The sequence below is a fragment of the Podarcis vaucheri genome (genome assembly GCF_965113315.1).
Source record: "Podarcis vaucheri genome assembly, chromosome: 2".
NCBI lineage: Eukaryota > Metazoa > Chordata > Lepidosauria > Squamata > Lacertidae > Podarcis > Podarcis vaucheri.
Genome location: NC_138760.1, coordinates 103,016,156 through 103,030,934, shown reverse-complemented (window position 1 = coordinate 103,030,934; position 14,779 = coordinate 103,016,156). Strand labels below are relative to the sequence as shown.

The window sequence follows — 14,779 nt, the reverse complement described above, 5'->3', positions numbered from 1 at the left end:
TGAATGGAGCACCTACGTTCGTACAGCAATATGAGTTCTGTACATGCCTCTTTCTACTCTCCATCCAGGCCAGCAAGAAACATTGCCAGCCAGGACACATTCCAGCTGGGCAAAAACATTTGAGGGGGATATGGAGAAAGTCATGGGCATGGCTGGGAAGAGAGGGTGTGTCCTGAGGACATTCTTGAGGGCCAGGGAAAGAATATTGAGGGCCATGTTAAAACCGCACAGGTTCTGCATCCTGGACTGCACCATGACTCAAATAAAAAATTGCTCCCTCCCTCCCCACAGCCTCCTGTCAAGAGCATATTTCAGTTTCCAAGCTAGTTCCGAAAACTAGTTATTTCTTCTACCCCATAATCACTAGACCAAAGGCTGGAAGCCTATACCAACACACCTTTCTGAAGCTTTAACTTCAATACTATCCTTGTCTACAGCGAAGTAAATCCTACTGAATTCAATGGGGCTTCCTCCCATGCAAGTGTTGTTAGGATTGAGGCCCCTGGAAACTGAACCATGTCCCTGTTTCCAGATTCTAAAAACCTTGCTTTTCACTAAGCTCTCTCTGATAGTGGGCATATTTGTTCTCAAAGTTCCAGTTAGGTTTCCTGAACAAACTGTATATAAAATTAATTTGGACATGACATTCCCTCCTATGAAGCAACTTCTTCTTTTTTAAAGTGTTTTACCGTACAGTAGTAAAATTATGCAAATGATCTCAAAAAATATAAATTAAACAAACTTATCAGTCACCCACTTGGAGATGACTTTTTTGTAATCTTAGTCAATCTGTAACTTCCCTGCCTGCAGTTATAGGGCACCGAGGAAGCAATATTAAAAAATCTCAATTAGGTTGTATTTGGGCGGAGGCCGAGTCTCGCTTTGTCAGAGTACTTGAAGATACATCGTTCCAATTTCCATTTTCATCTCTAGGAAATTAATTTTGTCGCTCCCTTGCACTTGTTTATTTTTTTTTAAATACACAAACAGAATGCCAGGGAAGTAGAGATGCGCAATCTTCTCCACACCCTTCTCCTTTTAAATTAATACTTTATCAGGCATGCCATTTTTATTTTAACCAAACAGATGCCATTTATTTAGTGCCTGTTCCAAACATCCTGATTCTCTGGACTTGCAGCATTCACAATTACAACTAAAGCCATGCTTGTTAAAGTAGAAGCTCCTTCTCCAGGGGCAAGAGATCACAGATTAGCGCAGGACGCCAGAAGTTGCTAGACTATAAGGCTCATCATCCTTGACCATTAGCCATGCTGGCTGGTGGGACTCCAACAACATGGGGGGCGGGGAGACGAACCACATTGGCTACCCAGGTTGGCAGATGCCAGAGACAAACAATGAGTGAAATCCTGTGCATGTCTTCTTGAAAGAAAGCCCTCGGAATTCACCTCCCAGTGTATGTAGAATGGCAGCCCTATACTGGCTATGGGCAGACACTCTTGCTGTAGTGTTGCAGACAACTGCCAAGAGCATTTTTATCTCATCATGCCCACCTGAACATATTATTTAGTTATCTACACTCGTTTTAGAAGCTTTACTGATACAGTGGTACCTTGGGTTACATACGCTTCAGGTTACAGAGTCCGCTAACCCAGAAATAGTACATCCGGTTAAGAACTTTGCTTCAGGATGAGAACAGAAATTGTGCTCCGGCGGCACGGCAGCAGCAGGAGGCCCCATTAGCTAAAGCTGTGCTTCAGGTTGAGAACAGTTTCAGGTTAAGAATTTACCTCTGGAACGAATTAAGTACTTAACCCGAGGTACCACTGTAGTATGTGTTCCATTGATAATATATATACTTACTTTTTAACAGTTTTGTGGATTTAAACTGTTTTATTTATAGTTTTGTGTTAAAGCTATTGTAAATCTGAACAAATAAATGCCTCTAACTCTTTTTAAAAAACTTCTACTTATCAAATAAGGTAAAGCATGGGTAGGCAAACTAAGGCCCGGGGGCTGGATCCGGCCCAATCACCTTCTCAATCCAGCCCGCGGATGGTCCAGGAATCAGCGTATTTTTACATGAGTAGAATGTGTGCTTTTATTTAAAATGCATCTTTGGGTTATTTGTGGGGCATAGGAATTCTTTCATTATTTCCCCCCCAAAAGATATAGTCTGGCCCCCCACCAGGTCTGAGGGACAGTGGACCGGCCCCCTGCTGAAAAAGTTTGCTGACCCCTGGGGTGAAGCATACTTTTCATTGCATAATATAGTTCTAGGCTGTTGTCACTTATACGATAGTGAACACCCCCTCCCCATTTACAGTTTTCTTTGTGTACATAAAAAGCACTGGGTTCAACTGATATTTTTGTCACTGGGATATGTGTTTTTTGTCCCAGACATTGTTAAAGTATCAGTGGTGGGGGTGGTGTTTTTTCTTTCTTTCTCAAAATGCCATTAAGTTTTTTGAAACAAAAACAGATCAAGGAAAAGAGGCAAGTGCCCCTGGTTATGTACGGGGACCCCACCAACACACTTTCTAATTTGCTTAGGTTAGTAAATTCTCCGCAAGAAACGGTCTGTGTCAAGTTTCTTTGCCTGGGCTGAAGAAGATTTAAAAATCAATAATATGAAAAACCAGGAAAGGTCAAAAATTATGCTCTGCTAGGTTCTCTGGAGGAGTTTGGCCAACTGCTATATCAGCCCAGCGTAGACAGAGGCGAATTTAGGGGAGGGTGGTTGGCAAAATCATTTATCAGGAGAGAGATCGTATCGGACAATTTCTCTCCTCCTCACAACTTGTAACCGTATTTTATCTGAAGAGATCAAGGAATCATTATGGATGGAGAAGCCGCAAAGCAGGGCGGGGGAACACACAAAAAGATAATTGAAACTGCAGCATCTCATTGTGCTTTCAGGTCCCATTCTCAATTGTCACCTTTTTTTCCACAAGTGCTCAGCATTTCAGGGCACTCTTAAGTATTAGCGGTAACTTTTTTCTTTTCTTTTTAAGTTTACGCTTCTGTAAGTCATTCTGTCTAACTCACAAGGTAACTTTTTCAGTAGCAGAAAGCACCTTGGCAATGCAATGCGAGGGGGAGCTGTTTTCTTACTTGCTTGGGTTCCAGCAGAAAGGGGATTTCTGTGACATGTATTAAAACAATGGAAGAAAGTAAACTAGGAAGCATCTTTTGAAGATTCCCATACAGTCATACCTCAGGTTACAGATGCTTCAGGTTGCGCGTTTTCGGATTGCGCACAGCGCTGAACCCAGAAGTGGGTTACTTCCAGGTTTCAGCACTTGTGCATGTGCAGAAACACTAAATCACACTTTGCGCATGCAAAGAAGTGCTGAATCATGACCCGCGCATGTGCAAACGCGGCGCTGCAGGTTGCGAACGTGCCTCCCGCACAGATCATGTTTGCAACCCGAGCGTCCACTGTATTTTAATCATTCTTAAAGGCCGGTCACGTGTGTTCTGTGAATCACAGAGGCTGCAATTCTGCGCAGTACTGAGCAGCACACTCCAGACATAAAGCTTGCCATCTCCGTAAAAGATGAAGCCACAATTTTATCCAAATACTTCTTTTTGGTTTTTGTTTGTTTTTAAAAAGCTTCAACTAACAAGCTGGTTCTGCTTCTGCCTTCGATTATTTCAAATTACTGGCCTGGCTGATGCTCTGTTTAATTAGCGCCCAGATTGTGTACCCCCGTTTCTCTTTATCAGTTTAAATTAGAACAAAGTGGCAGGGAGCCATTCCATGGGGACTTAAACAAGGTTTGCAAATGTCTCTCTATTCATCATGCATCTGCCTCGCTCCACTTTTCATCTGCGCACCAAGCTTAATCCTCCTGGCTCAGTTAGGTGAGAGAGGCCAGAGTTGCTGGCCAAATCTCTCATTTGGCCAAAGCCCTCAGCAGGAACCAGCACAAGGAAGGAGGAAAGAGAAAACACTGGAAGACATTAATATTTTCAGGCAATGGCAGAGAAACGGAAGCATGCCGAATGCAAGGGATCATCTGGTGATTATTATTATGTGGGCAATTTATATACTGCTTCATATTTCAAGGAAAATCTCTAAGTGGCTTATCGTAGCCTAGAAATAATCACAAACAAAAGTCAATTTCAGAAAAAGAGTCATAAAACACCCACATTTGGAGCGGCACAGATAACAATTAGATATCTACTTACGCATCAATATATAATGAGACAACTAAAATATGTTCAGTTTGCCAAATGCAACCAGTTTGAAGTTAGTAATAATATTTGCAAATAAATAAGAAAAGGTGAATTTAAGCTTGCAATCCTATACCCATTTACCTGAGAGCAAGTACCATTGAACTCAGTGGGACTTAGTTCTGAGCAGACATGTGGAGGATTACACTGTAAGGCTGCAATCCTAAACACACTTACAAGGGAGTAAGTCCAGTTAGACACAGGATTGCACTATAAATCTACTGGTTCATAACAAGATTGGCAGCTTCCACACTGGAATTTACTGTGTCTTTGAAGCCCTTCTCATTTAATTTGTGTAGTTCACATGTTACTCTCAAACAACACTAATCTTGATGCATGTCCCCTGTAAATCTGGGTTTATCTAATACAGGCAAAATCGGATAAATTGAGGAATTCCACCCCACCCCCCCTTAAATCGATCAGATTTGCACAAAACCAGAAAACTGCACAAGCAAATTTAAAATTGCCTGCCACTTCTCGGGTGGGTAATTTAGAACAAACAAACAAACAAACAAGCTGGGTGTGCAGCCATTGGTGTGCAATATGTGCATGCCCTTTTGGTACCTACTTACCATAATAGAATCAACCAATTAGAAGGCCAGGACAATCACAATGGAGCACCTGCTGGTGTGAATGGGAAAGACCAAAGTTGCTCTTCATAAACAAATTCTAATATATGTGGGAGTGGACAACTCTGGTATAATGTGATTGGTGGGGAAATGGATGAACAGCTAAATACTGCTGAAATGTGGACAAGCCCTAACTCTGTGGCTCCGACTGTATCCTAGGCTCACCTTCTACATTTGTAAATAAATTCAAATATTACAATATGAAACAAGCTTCATGTAACTTCTTTCCAAAGAAAACTGAACCCTGCACCCCTAAAACATTCCATTGCTCAGAAGTGGGGCATGCAAGCCTAACAGAATTATGGTGTCATAAATTGAAACATATTGTTTCTGGCAACTTTGAAATTATTAGTTGTGTGAAGATATCTGGTTTGCTTGCCATTCTTTTTAAAACACATATATATATATATATATATATATATATATATATATATGCTTTCGTAGATATATATATTATATATATTATTGTTATATATATATAATAATATATATATTATATATTATATATATAATAATATATATTATTGTTATTGTTTTGTTATTTGCCACTCTGACTCCAACCAAAAATCCAATTAAAATTTGGCTCCAATGAAATACTCAATTAACAAAAATCTGTAAGCCCCTTTTACAGGTCTCTCTCTTGGACTCAAATGCCACTTTTATATATACAGGAATCCATATACAAATTACATTTCAATTAAACTAGTCACAGAACGAGTGGCAATGATGATTTCCAAATTTGAAACACACCACTGTGAACTTGGAAACCATTTGGGAAAGTGGTTGTGAGGCAAATTTTTCCTCAGGTCCATGCCTGAACAGAAATCCAAAGAAATGGAGGAATGGGGGGGTTGGGGGTTGGGAGGGACACAACCACCTCACTGTTTGGCAAGATGCTACAACCACCAGCTTACCAAGTGCTCAGTAAACACCCCACCAAGTTGTGAAGGGGTTATGGTATTTCACCATAGTGGCTGTATTCATCATAGTTTCTTTCCTCACACATTTGTCTGAATAGGGCTAGTGTAGCAGTCAGAGTGCTGAACTGGGACCTAGGTTGACATCTCTGTTGGGCATGAAACTCAGTGGGGAAACTTGATGTGGTTACTAGTTCTCAGCCAAACCTACATCATCATCATCATCATTTTACTTATACCCCATCCATCTGACTGGGTTTCCCCAGCCACTCTGGACAGCTTCCAACAGAATACAGAAACATAATGAAACGTCAAACGTTAATAACTTCCTGGTACAGGGCTTGCCTTCAAATGTCTTCTAAAAGTTATATGGTTGTTTATCTCCTTGACATCTGATGGGAGGATTTTCAGAGGGTGGGCGCCATTACCGAGAAGGCCCTCTGCCTGGTTCCCTGTAACCTCACTTGTCGCAGTGAGGGAACTGCCAGAAGGCCCTCAGAAGAGGACCTCAGTGTCATAGGCTTGTTGTAAGGATATATATTAAAGGTTGTTAAACAGGTTTAAATGTGAAGGGTGTGTGATTTGGGGTGAGCAGCTGTGGAATGCAATACTGAAGCATGATATGACCACACTTGTGATTAGGAGAGATAGCACAGAAAAGCCAAAAGAGGGGAAATGGACACAGAAAACAACGCAGGAAGTGTTGATATAGCAGAGTCCATTTGCACAACGGAATGATGAATAGTACGTGCCACATGCTTTAAGTTGCTTTATTTACAGTTCATTGTAGAGAAATTACAAACATGCATCTTGCCTCTGCGGGAGCAGAGAAGCAACCGTTCCTTCTCCTCGGAATAACGAACACCGAGAGCAGAGAGAAACAGGAAACTAGTGTACGTCACATCCAGCTTCCCATTCCCGTGGGAAAAACCAACAGTACTCTGACTGTGGAATGTAAACATTGTCTTGTGACAAGCACTTTGCTGCACAGTGAAGAGAGCTGAAACTAACATCCTCCCCCTTTCTGTGAACATCACTGGGCAGCGTGTTCGTACAATATCAGTACAAACCCAACTTCTGTACATAGGTACAGTGTTGATCCCTTGATACAATCTTGGACAATACATCAGCAGGAATTTCATTACCTGGCATATAGGACACCGTTACGAGTCCCTTCTGAATATGTTCCCTAGCATGTTGCAACTTCAACTGCAAGTGCTTCGTGCTTTGCTTACAACCTTCCGAATTCAGCAAAGCCAAACATGCTTTGTTGTCCTGGTAAACCTGGATTGGACATTTGACAGGAATTTTCATGTCTTTGCACAATTGTAACAACCATTCACAATCCTTAAGTGAATAAGACAGTGCATTCAGTTCAGCTTCACAAGTACTTAAGCTGATTGTTGTTTGCTTCTTGCATGACCAATCAAATAGACCCTGATTGTACATGTAGCAAACTCCAGACGTACTTTTCCTGTCTGTAGTGTCACTTCCAAAACTTGCATCTGCAAAAATTTCAAGACCACCAGACTTCTGATTGTTAAATCTCAGTCTGTAATGCATAGTGCCTTTCAAATAGCGTGCTATGCGTTTTAAAGCTTTCCAATCCTTAACAGTAGGATTGTTGACTTGTCTGCTTAGCAAATTACAGCTAACAGCAATGTCAGGTCTTGAACATCTGGCAATGAAGTTTAGCTTGCCTAGCACACTTCTGTACAGTGTAGTGTCAGAAAATGCTTCTTCAGTGTCTTCTACCTGATAACCTGTTGTCATCGGTGTGTCTACAGGGTTAGCATCCATCAGGTTTAGTTTGCTTAACACATCAGCAATTTTCCGTGACTGGTGTACTAGAATGTTACCATCTTGATCTCTCTCTATTTCCAGAGATAGGTAGTTGTTTACCTCACCAAGATCTTTCATGTCAAAGTGCTCTTTCAGTTGAGCTAGGGCGTTATTGTACATTGTGACATCTTTCCAAAAGAATAAAATATCATCAACATAAAACAAACAGTACAGCTTCTTTTGCCCTTCCTCTTTGACAAATACACATGGATCAGCTTTCCCTTGCTGAAAACCTAGAGAAAACAATGCTTCAGTGAGTTTTGTGTGCCAACACCGTGCACTTTGTTTGAGACCATAAAGGGACTTTTTCAGAGCACAAACAAATCCCTGTTTTACCTGTACGCCATCAGGTGGAAGCATATAAAGTGATTCACCTAGAGATCCGTACAAAAACGCTGTATTTACATCGTGGTGACTAATGTGTAGATTCTCCTCTGCAGCTAGCTTGAGCATGAGCCTTATGCTCTCATATCTCACCGTGGGTGAGTAGGTCTCGTGATAGTCTTCACCTGGTACCTGTGCAAAACCTCTGGCTACCAATCTGGCTTTGTGTCTGACTATCTTGCCATTTTGATCAGTCTTCGCTTTGAAGACCCATTTGCTTCCAAGCAGTTTCATTCCTGGAACTACTGGAACTAGCTCCCAAGTTTTGTTCCTTTCTAAGGAATCAAGCTCAGCCTTCATGGCGTTTAACCATGGCTCAGCTTCCTTAGAATCCAAATCCTGGATTTCTTGGAAACTTGAAGGTTCAAATACCTTCTTGGAGCTTTTTAACAGCTGCTACTGCTGTCTTAGCAAATTCATCAGCAAATCTCTTTGGAGGTCTGCCTTTAGTGGCTCTTTGTGACCTGCGAATCAGCCTTTGGTCTTCAACACTCTCCTCTTCCTTCTTAGGAGAAAAGTGACCTATTGTGAACAATGGTTCCTCCAATTCCTGATCAGAGCTTTCAGAGGGTCGCATAGAGGCTTTCGCACTCTTGAAATCCTCTGAATTATCCGATTCAGTTTCAGACTCAGAATCAGAACCTTCATCAGTGGGTGTGGGTTGTTGTTGCTTATCCTCAGTCTCATCACTGTCATCAGGATAACATTGAAAAATTCCCACGTTCTCCCCCCACTTGGCATTGTACTCAACACTTCTTGTGAGCTTAATTGTCTTAGAGTCAGTCATCATTATTCTGTAAGAACCTTTCTGATAACCTAGAAAGATACCATGCAAACCACGCTTGCCTAATTTGGAGCTTTGTGGTGAATGAATCCACATGTCAGAACCAAAAATTTTCATGTGTTTGATGTATGGTTTCTTGCCAAACATCTTCTCATAGGGGGTACAACCAATCGCTGAAGATAACCTGCGATTGTAACTGTAAAGAAAACACGAGAGAGATTCGGCCCAATAACTCTCTGGAAGATTGGCATCATGCAGCAAGGTCTTTAACCCTTGAAGCAATGTTTGATTTGCCCTTTCGCAAAGCCCATTCTGCCATGGCGAGCGAGGACTGGACAAATCGTGTTGAATTCCTTTCTCAGTCAGAAAAGCTTCAAACTGCTGAGAAGTGAATTCTCCCCCGCGATCTGTGAAAAGAATTTTTATCTTCTTACCATGCACATTTTCCAACCAAGCACAGAATTCCTTGAACCTTGGAAAAGCCTCTGATTTCTGCTTGAGATTGTACACGTAAATATACCTGGAAAATGCATCAATGAGAACCATGAAGAACCTATTGCCACCCAAAGAGGGCGATAGTGGACCGACTAAATCAGCATGAACAACCTGGTATGGTTCTGTAGCTTGCCTACTAGACACCTTACCTTTCGCAGCCATTTTCACCTTGTTTGCTGCGCATGCCTTGCACTTCATGTGGTACCTGCAGGGTTTAATAGTCATACCTTCAACCAAGGTAGGCATTTTAGATACTGCCTCAAAATGCAAATGACCAAATTTCCTGTGAAAATCATGAATACATCCTGCATGCAAACTTTTGTTAGAACCTGCAATGCAACAAGTATCATCCTGCACAACATCATCATAATACAAAACAAACAAACGATCAACACATTCAGCATGCAATACATAATCGTCTTTCTTTGTGATGGTGCATTTCTTGTTCTTGAAGGAAACGTCAATGTTCCGTTCATTCAGCTGCATCACACTGAGAAGATTGTGTGTGGCATCTGGAACGTAAAGTACATCATGTATCTCTAAGTCCAAACTGTGAAGAACAACAGTTCCGTAGCCTTGACTGGGGATCGTGTGGTCATCCGCCTGGTGAATCGCACCTTCCTGCGGTGTAAAAGACACGAACAGTCTCTTGTCGTTGCACATGTGGTGGGTAGCTGCTGAATCAACAACGAAGAAAGATCTAGACGTCTTCTGGACCTTTGCAACCTTTGGAGTGAAGCGTGAGACCATTGCCTTGTGCTGCGTTGTCCTGGACACCGGACCTTTGCCTTTGCTTTGGCCTTTTCCACGCGATGAGCTTCCGCTGCGCTGCTCTGTCTTGGCCCTGGGATATCTGCATTCCCTCTTCATATGGCCTAGACGTCCACACGAGTAGCATTTCTCTGCCTTCAAAGCTTTGACGCCCTCTGGTGGTTCCACTGCACTCTGGGATGACGTCTGTGAAGACTCCCCCATACCCATGCAGCTAGCACCCCGGCGATCTGCTTCATTCTGGATCACGGCAGTAACATAGGCTACTGTGAGCTGAGCAGTTGGTTGAACAGCAATCTGAGTGGCAACGGACTCCCAACTTGGACCCAAAGAATGTAGTATCATGAAGGAATACACAGCCTCTGGAAAGTTGAGTCCTCTCTGTTGCAGCTCATGTCTCAGATTCTGCATCTCCATCAGGTGTTTACGCACATCTCCACCTTCAGCAAGAGCCATATCATGCAGCTTGGCATAGTAGTACATTGAGGAACCAGCTTCTGTCCTCAAGTGAGCTTCTCTTAAAGAGTTCCAAATTTCTTTGGCTGTGGTCTTTCCACGCAACAGACAGAGCTCTTCTGGGGATACTATCAACGTAAGCGTTCCCCGTGCTCTGGAATCCTTAGCATTCCATTCAGCTGTAACTGGAGCTGGGGGGTTGTCTGTAATAACATTAAACAGACCTTCTTTCCGCAGAACTGCCTCTGCATATAGCACCCACTCTGTGTAGTTATTCTTATTGAGCTTAGGAATCCCAAAAGCATCAACCAGCTTTGCGTTTGCCATTTCTGCTGCTTAAAACGAGCTGCGTCACAGTCCTGCAGCTTTAGCCAAAAGCACTTTTAAAAGTACTTTCGTTTTCCCAGCCATCCAAGCCTGTGAGCTTGTGCCTTTTGGAGCCTTTGCCTGTTACGCGGCAAAACGGCTTTAAAAGTTCAAAGTCCAGCCATAAAGCCATAAACTAGCAACTGGCAGGCTGCTTCGGAGCATGAGCACATACCTTCATCAATCAAACTTGACGCGCAGAGCAGATAACGCCAATCCGTTCCTCTGTTCCTCTGCCGGCATTCCTCAGTTTGATTTACGTCTTTCTGGGCCCGGAACCAAAATGTTGATATAGCAGAGTCCATTTGCACAACGGAATGATGAATAGTACGTGCCACATGCTTTAAGTTGCTTTATTTACAGTTCATTGTAGAGAAATTACAAACATGCATCTTGCCTCTGCGGGAGCAGAGAAGCAACCGTTCCTTCTCCTCGGAATAACGAACACCGAGAGCAGAGAGAAACAGGAAACTAGTGTACGTCACATCCAGCTTCCCATTCCCGTGGGAAAAACCAACAGTACTCTGACTGTGGAATGTAAACATTGTCTTGTGACAAGCACTTTGCTGCACAGTGAAGAGAGCTGAAACTAACAGGAAGGAGGACTATTGTAGGAAACTGAGGGAGGAAACGAACAAAGGAAAGGCAGTATGACAAACACCACAAAAAGGCCAGCCAGATCAGAACTTCAGTAAAGTCAGGATCTCAAGTTGGTAGGTTTTATCTTTTTGATCTGCTCAGCATCTGCAGAGCTGTAATAGAGAAATAGCATGCGAGCGTTTGCACATCAGCAGAGCAGCACAGTTGGGCTTTAGCTTCCTTAGGGGAAAAGGTGGAAAACGTTGCTGTCAGAGGACTACTACAGCTGTCTACTCGTTGTGTTTCATAGCACTTACTGCCTGTGCTGGACAGGGTGTGTGCATGCGTGTGTGCGTAAACTTTCCTTGCACCACATGTTTATAGTCACTCACTTGTTACACATTAAGCAAGCACGATGTGTGTACTCCTGACTAAGTTGGTTATCAAGTACTTTTTAAAAAATCAACATTCTTGTGCAGCACCATCTTCACATACAGTCACAAGTATGTCCCAGTATGAGACTTACTCCCAAGTAAGTGTCGGTAGTATTTGAGCGTAATGCTGCACGCTTGCATACGCCTGGAAGTAAACTGAATTGAGTTCAATGAGGCTAACCTAATAGACATTGCACTGATAGGGAGTCTTTCATCACAGAGCGTTTAACATCTAAGTAAACCTGCATGTGTGTGTGTAGGTTGTTAGTTTCTCTACACTCTGTAGGGCACCTGTGGCCCTCCCAATGTTGCTGGACTATAACCCCTATTATTCCTGACCCCTGGCTATGATGACTGGGGCTGATGGAAGTTGGAGCCACAGATCCCCATACCTGCTGTACAGGCTACAGAAAAGGGAGGTGGTTGGCTGCCTGATCGTTATATCTTTCACTTTTTATTAGGCTTCAAGTAGAAATGTTTTTTGATGTTATTTCAGGCTTAAATACTCCTTATTATACAACTTTTTCAGAACTTCCTATGATGTGCATAACGCCAAATATAATTCTGTCATTTAAAAAAAAAATGCTTGAATTTTCTGACCACAACTTAGCTTACACACTACTATAATTATTTATTAAATTTAATCTTAAAAAAAAAACCTCTTCACATTGTGAGTGTAATTCAAGTGTAATTAACCATTTTGATTATTCATCTTTTAAAAAATGAATTGTTTTTCATACAAACATTAGTAACAGGTGTGGGGAATTGTTGCCCGACAACCCCCAGGGGGCACCACATCAGCTACACCTGGTTAGTACAGATCGCAGGTGCCAAGCACCTTCCTAAAAAGTGGCATTCTCCTTTCTATCACACACAGAAAGGATATCTCTCCTAAGATTATGCCTATCACTGAAACCACGTGGGCGCATCATCCAGAGAATAAAGTATGTGTCTGCCTTCAGAAATATATTTTCCCAACTGCAAATTTAAAATGGATAGATTAGTCCATTACTCCACTGAAACTCATATAATCCACCCACCCATCAAAATCTCTTTAAAACACACACACCAGTTTTTTTCTTTCTTTCTGGCCTTTAATCTTGCCCAGCAAAATGAAACCCCAATGGGAAGCCACAGCAGCATTACAGGCACTTGTGAGCTCAGAGCAAAAATACCAGCAGCCTCTCTGGGCATTTCCTACTCCTGATAAGAGAGAGCTTAAGTCCCACAGATAAGAGAATGTTCTTGGAAATTTAACCCTGAAGAGCTTCTCTCTCTCTCTCTCATCCCTTTTACAAGTTCCCGCCGCCCCCATAACAAATCAGATGAATGCTGGAAAGCTTGGAACTCTTGGAATGGGAGAAGCCTCTACTCTTCCAGAGCCCAGATTTGCACCCAGAGAGCTGTCAAGGGAGTTTCTCTCTTCCTGCCTTCTTTGGACAGGAGCACCCAGCCAGAGGAGTCTCTGAAAGCAGTGCCAATGTCTGTCTGTGTGCATGAGAGACAGAGAGACACCTGAATCTGCAACCCTCTTTGGACGCTTGTATTATCATAACACACCGCTTGTGGGTTGAGCAACTGATAGCTTGAGGAGATTCCCTTCTAAGAATCGCATCTGACCTCACTCACCCCTCCCTGCCCCCACCCCTCCATCCCAAACCAAAGAATCCGGCTGGTCTGAACAAGTTGCCTCTACGCTTAAGTGCTCCTTCAATCCCAGCCTCGGGGCTCGAGTCCACACGCAGCTAAGTAACTCCTTTGCTGCTCAATGAAACATCCCATCTCTCGCTCGCTCTCCAGTCACTCTTCACAGATCGCTCAGAAGAACAAAGCACATGGGTTGTGTGCTTTGGTTGTTGGGCTTTTTTGCACGTTGCCAATCAAAAAAGGAGGGAAGGAGAGCTTTCACAAATTCAAAAGGAAAAAGGAGGAGGAGGAGGAGGAGGAGGAGGAGAGAGAGAGAGAGAGAGAGAGAGAGAGAGAAAGGCAGGGAGGGGAAGCCACAGATAATATGATAATCCACACGCCCAAACTTCCAGCCGGGCTCGAGTGTAGCCTCGGGGTGCCCGCAGCCAGACACCCTGCCCTAGTCTCTGAGCTTTGTTCCTGGGAACACCCAGACGCGGGGGAAACAGCCCGGAGGATTAGCTTTCGCTGGCAGCCAGGCAGGGAGGGAGAAAAACAAGCCGGCGAGCGAGGGAGCCTTCCTGCACCAACGCCGCCCTCCTGGCGCTGCTGGGCGTGAGCGCAGCCGAGGAAGCGTCGAGCGGGCAGCTTGTTGCGACTGACAATGGCTATTACTGGGGCTCCCGGCTTCCTGCTGCTGCTGCTCCTCTCTCTGTCTGTCTCTCTCTCTCTCTCTCCGCTGCAGATGGAGAGATGGCACAAGGCACCCCATCCCTCTCCATACGCGCGGAGGGGTGCGCATCCAAAGACGAGACAACAATGCGTCCCTCTCGCAGCAGGGGAAACGCGCCTACCTTTGCGCTCTGGTCGCGGCTGCTCCTGCGGGCAGGAGACGCGTCTGTCCCCGCTGCAGGAGCAGGAACTCCGCCGGCGCCGCTGAGTTTCGCTTCCCTTCGGAGCAGCACGTGAGAAAGCAGGCTGCTCCGGCCGCCGAAAGCCTCTCCCGCAGCCTGGCCGCGCTGCTTTCCGGGCGCTTCGCCTCTGCCGCGGGCCACCCTCTCGCCTCGCTCGGCCGCTGCTGCGCCTCTGCCCAGGCAGCGCGGATGCTGCTCCTGCACGCTCGGCGGAGATGGCACAGCCCTGCGCCAGAGAGGGAAGGAAGGAGGGAGGGAGCGAGGGAAGGAGGGAGGGAGGGCTCTAGCGGCCGGGAAAGGGTCCCGCACGGCGCTCGCCGCCTGGCAGAAAGCAACGCCGCCCAGGGAATAGGCAAAGAGGCTCCCCGAGGCTCGCCAGGGAGGA

At 44.2% G+C, this 14,779-nt stretch overlaps 1 protein-coding gene across 1 annotated transcript in view; it reads right to left on the bottom strand.

Annotated features, from left to right (window-relative positions):
* FRMD4B (FERM domain containing 4B) overlaps positions 1 to 14,491 on the bottom strand; it is a 262,525-nt gene extending 248,034 nt beyond the window's left edge. Inside the window, exon 1 of the mRNA XM_082209330.1 lies at positions 14,335 to 14,491. The gene's annotated coding sequence lies outside the window, so the exon portion shown is untranslated. The remainder of the gene's footprint in view (positions 1 to 14,334) is intronic.
* Positions 14,492 to 14,779: the final 288 nt, after the last annotated feature.